Source organism: Musca domestica, unplaced genomic scaffold (assembly GCF_030504385.1).
Source record: "Musca domestica strain aabys unplaced genomic scaffold, Musca_domestica.polishedcontigs.V.1.1 1, whole genome shotgun sequence".
Taxonomy (NCBI): domain Eukaryota; kingdom Metazoa; phylum Arthropoda; class Insecta; order Diptera; family Muscidae; genus Musca; species Musca domestica.
The window spans coordinates 45,731,075-45,737,074 of NW_026712114.1; positions in this window are offsets into that span (position 1 = coordinate 45,731,075).

Genomic DNA, 6,000 nt, shown 5'->3' on the forward strand with positions numbered 1-6,000 from the left:
AACTTAAAATATAAATTTGAAACATTTCCGGTAAATAATGTCGCTAAAATCATCAAAATACTGAAAATAGGGAGGTGCCATTATATAGGGGATATATCAAAACGTGGACCAACATGTCCCATTTTTAATACCAAAAGTCCTGCAGACATAATATATATTTGAGTAGAATTTTATCAACCTACTTTATTTCGTTCGTTTGTGGGGTACAAAATGTATATTTCGAGGTGTAAAAAACGAATGACATGATATACCCTCCACACTATGGTGGAGGCTGTAAAAATTCCGTCGAAAAATGCCACTCAAATAAATACCTTTATATGGGGGCTATACTAATACGTGGTGCTTTATAAATAATTTTCCTCAATTAACGATTCCGAACTTCGAATACTAAATTCGAAACAATTTCGGTGAAAATTTCCGTTAATATCATCAAAATAGCTAATAAACGGAGGTGCCGTTGCTTTACTAAGATGTAGACCTGCATAGACAATTTTCCATCATAGGTTTAAGTACCCATTACGAACTTCAAATACGAAAGTGGGTACGTAGTTTTGTACTTTTCTAACATTATAGTAAACATTTCCAAAACCATCAACATATCTCAATACCAAATACCAGCGAAGACCTCAATATCAAATTTAAGGATTCCAGCTCCACCCCTTCACCCAATACCATATTTATTACATTCACCCAATACCCTGTTCAGTACTTTTCAGTCAATTATAGTTCGCATTTACGAAAGCACCTCCATATGTCCGGGCTACACACAAACATCGATCCTTATACCAAATTGCAGATTTGAAACACAATTTGTTCACAAATGCACTTTTAGTACATACCACCACTTTATTACAAGCCTTCTACCAACCGGGACCCCAATACAAAATGTCAGCTTCATCTTTTCATCCTTAACCAAACGGTTCCAAATTGAGTACCATTTAGTACAATTTGCGCTCTTAGTACACATTTCCAAAACCACCTCCTTAAATTAAACTTACTTTCCACCCTTAATTCTCATACCAAATTGTATCATTTTAGATGTTTAGTACCATTTAGAACTTTGGGACATCTATCTTGTACTCTATCAGTGACTCTCACTTTAAATTTAACAAGTAAGCAAAGGCTATAGTCGTGCGGGGCCGACCATGTGATACCCTACACCACTACAATATGTTAGAAGACCCCTTATGTCCAAATCCATTTTGGAAGATTTCGCTTTGGGCATTATGTGACGGAGCACTGCCCAGATATTACCCTTAACATTTTGACCAGGGACATTTGCCCAATATTTACGCACTCCGTCGTATTTTGCGATCATCTCCAAAAGCAAGAGACCCCTCTGTATCTCCAAATTTAGACTCTTCTATACGATCTTCTTGTCTACGATATTTGGCTATATTCGTTAGCGAAATCAGCAAAAAAGGCAGAAGTTCGCATTATTTCGGCTATCGCCTGTAAGTAATGTTGGTATTTTTCAGAAAAAAGTAGTGGTCCATTCTACCTGCTGTTCTAAACTCTAACTTCATGCGAGATTTCGTGTCCTTTGGTTTCTACTTATGATCTTTATAACGGCTGCAAAATCAGGAAAATTTTTAGTTGTTGGTCAATTTCAACCCCCAAATATATTGCGGACATCTTTAAAAACAATAGGTCAAGTCCTTCTGAACCTAACCCCACCCTTTTCGTGAGGATCGGACGATAATTGCAATATGTATATAATATCCCAAACCTGTGTTGTAAGGTGGAAAAATATTACAAAATGTACACCTTAATATTATAAGTCAAACTGAAAAAATCGCATGCGATAAAAAATATGAAAAAATAAAAAAATGTCATAAAATACAAAAAAATCTATATTAAGATCATTTTTGACTTATTTTTATGCGATTTTTTTAGATTTTATACTTTTATGTCAAGAGGGCATTCTGAATTGACAAAATTTGTAAAAATCGACGCAGCCATTCATGAAATATAAGCATTCCATCTAATAGTCCTTTCCTTTGTATATACACATTGTATATATTTCGCTATATATATCCTATATATTTACTATCGGCATCTACGTAACGGTCAGAATTGACTGTTCGTCTATTTATGACTTCGCCGGGTCTAAAAATATTCGCGGTATAATGGAAATTTGACTTTTATTTAACACAAATGTTATAGTCTTTTTCACCCACTAAATATTACCCGATGACCATCAAAATCGGAAGGCTTCTGCCCAGCCCGAAGCTTTAGCCCCATGCTAATTTCCGCGTCGATTGGTCCATAATTGCGACCTGTAGAGCAACTGCAAAATCAGGATTTTTTCAGTTTTTGGTCCATTTCGACTCCTAAATATTGTGCGATCTTCTCCAAAAGAAATAGGGTTATATTCTGACCTTATCCCCACCTCCATTCTAAACTTCGTGAAGATCGAGTCATAATTGCGACCTGTAGAGTGATTACAAATTAACATCGACAGACGGACAGATGGACGGACGGACATACATAGCTAGATCCACTCAGCTCGGCGAGATAGGAAGATCCATATATACTTTCCTATGTGGGAAACCAATATTTCGTGGTGTTACATCATTTTTGGCCCAATCAAACTTATAATACCCCAACACAATTAGTCCAAGAAAAATCATTAAAATTTTAGTACATTTTGGTACTTTTCGTATACATTTACTACGCATTTCCAAAAACGCAGCCTTATCACATGCCTAGCTTCAGCAGATAAATAGACATTGGCTTATTATCCTGTTTTTTGAATTTACATATAAATCTAGATATACGAATAGCACGAAATAACTAGTCCTTGTAGGGTATTCTACATATAGAAGAAACTGAAAAGGAATTCTTCATTTAGAAGATCCTCATTGGAAGGTACATTGTTATACTTAAATTTTAAATTGTAACGTATTTTCTATCATCTGCAGAAACCAGTATGTGCTCCTTTTTATATCAATTCTTAAAATATATTTGAAAGTATTCAGTAACTAGTGGAGAAAATAATACACACTTCATATTCTCATAGTCATTATGATTTATCACAAGAGATGCATTGTTCATATTTCTTTATTATAAATTTTATGCTACTTTATCTTAGAGCATATTGTAAATTGCAGTGAATAGATGGATGGCACTTGCTGTGAAGTTGCAATTGTAATCTCTCTTTTCAACTTTGTATTCAAAATAGACAGATATCAGGCATTATATTTTTGTGTAAATCAAACAAGCTGCAAATGTTCATCTGCAGATTTTCTTTACGTCTGCCTGTTGAGGACATTTAAGACACATTCACAAACATATGTATCATTTATTATACATAATAGATTTTCATAACTAAAGACTGTAAGAAAACTAAAGAATAAGAATCTGCAAAAAATATGATTTTAATGTGTCACATTGTAGGTCTGTATGTTGATTCTTGTACACACGTATGTATGTGTGAATGAGTGAGTGAATATGAGATACGAAAATTATTGTATTCCTATTGTCAACGGATATAGAAAGCCTCTGTAAGTAGGGTTACTCAAGTGTATTCAACCAAGGGACAATTCACATTAGTCCTCTATGTTATAGCAGAAGAATTACATCTCGTCTTTCTATTTGGTACGATTTGTCTACGCCCAAAGCAGACAACAAAGAAATCCATGGAAATGAGAGATTCTCTGGACCAAAAATATGATTATGATGCTGAAGAAATGATAGAATGATAGAGTGAATACCAATATAATATAATGTTGGTAGTTAATAAGAACATATATAAATCTCTGTTTATAACTTTTTAGGTATTGTTATGGAAAATATTGCATATTTGAAATTTTGCACATTTGTTGGAAAAAATTTGATTAAGTACGTAACATAAATAGAATAAGTAAAAAATCAGCAAAATAATGCCATCCAACATTTGGAAGGAACTTCCGAATTTATAAAAAAATATGAAAAATTCAGCAAGGCTTTTTAAAATTTCGAATATCAGTTATTACAGTTATTTGACACCTCTGGCCAATTATTTGTAAGGGAAGTTGGTACCTATTACGAAATACATATATAAAGTTCACACGCTGCTGTTGAAAAGTGTAGCTGAAATTATAGAAATACCGAATATTAGAAAGTATCTTTACATGGAAGCTATACGAAGACATGTAACTGAATAGTCAAATAGTATCCATTGCAAACTCTAAATTACAAAATTGAAAAAAAATCCTATGAAGAGTGTGGCTAAAATCATCAAACAGACACCGTTATATGAAGGCTATAGAAAACGTGGACCCGTATAGTCAAATATCTGCCAGAAAAGGCGGTGCTTTTTACGAACTCCAAGTATAATGGGGACCATATGATATAGTGGAACCATATAGACAATTCTTTTTCAGGAACTTTTCAGAAGGAACTCTTTATGTAATTTTCAGACAATTCCTTTGAAAAATGTGGCTAAAATCATCAAAACGAGAGTTACCGTTTTATTGGGGCAATACAATATCGTGAACCTATATAAACAATTCTTTTCCAGGGGGTAAGTCACTCAGAAGAAATTCCTCATGTAATTTTGAGACAATTCCCTTGAAAAATGCGGCTAAAATCTTAAAGATATCGAATATCGGAAGGTACCGTTATATGGGGGATATATGATATCGTGGACCTATATAGGAAATTCTCTTCCAGGGGGTAAAGCACTCACAAAGACCGACGGGCGGATAGACAGGGCTAAATTAGGTTTAAAATTAGTATTTCGATGAATTACAAACGAATTGACGAACCTAATATACCCTCAATGTTATGTATAGTGGAAGGGTATGAAAAATAAAATGTTTCACAGCTTTTAATATTTAAAGGGAATTATTGTTAACCCATTATTGAATAAACTCGTATTAATTCGTGATGCAGGAAATCAGATTTGAGAAAAAATTTAAAACCCTAGACAGTATCATTGTACATCAAGAAATGCTTTTACAGCTAATTTAGTTGGAAAATCTTGTTTAAAAGGTTAAAAAAAACTTTCTTGGATTCTTCCTACTGACAATCTCAAATTCAAAACAAGTAAAAAAACTGTAAGTTCGGCCGGGCCGAACTTTGAATACCCTCTACTATTTGGAACGAATTTTTTAATTCTTAAAAATACCAAATGTAACCGTCATATTAGGGTCTAAACGACGACGTGGACCTGCATGGGCAATTTGGCATAAACACAATATTCAGATACTAAACTTGAAAAAAATTCGGTTAATAATGTAGTTAAAATCATCAATATATGGAGCTGCTATTAAGTGGGGGCTATATGCAAATGTGGACCTGCAAAATTTTCTACCCTAGGCTGCAATATCCATTACGAACTACCAAAACTCAAACAATTCCGATGAATAATGTCGCTAAAATCATCAAATGTACAGACAATCTCCTGTCATAGGCTGTAGTATCCGTTACGAACTTCAAATACCAAATTTGAAATAAATCCGGTAAATAATGTTGATAAAATCATCAAAATACCGTATATCGGGAGGTACTGTTATATGGGGGCTATACCAGAACGTGGACAAACATGACCCATTTTCAATGCCAAAAGTCATGCCGACATAATATACATTTGAGTAAAATGCGATTTCCATAGACGGACAGACGGACTGACATCGCTAAATCGACATAGAATTTCCGAAATCTTGGCTATTGACAACACTGTAATTGTCAGAATTGACCTCTTAATGTATTTGTAATCTAATTTGGTTTAGTGGCAATTTTCATATTTTTTGACATAAAAGTTGGGGTTTATTTTATCCGCTAAATATTGTCCTATTACCACCCAAATTGGTTAGTTTCTGCCCAGCCCAGAAATCTAACTCCATGCAAATTTCCGCGTCGATTGGTTCATAATTGTGGCTTATAGAGCAACTGCAAAATCAGGAAAATGTTCTTTAGATCGAAAAATCAAAAACATCAGGAAATTTTCTTTCGATAGGAAGATCCATACATAGTTTCTTATGTCGGAAACCATTATTTTTGGCCCAATCAAAC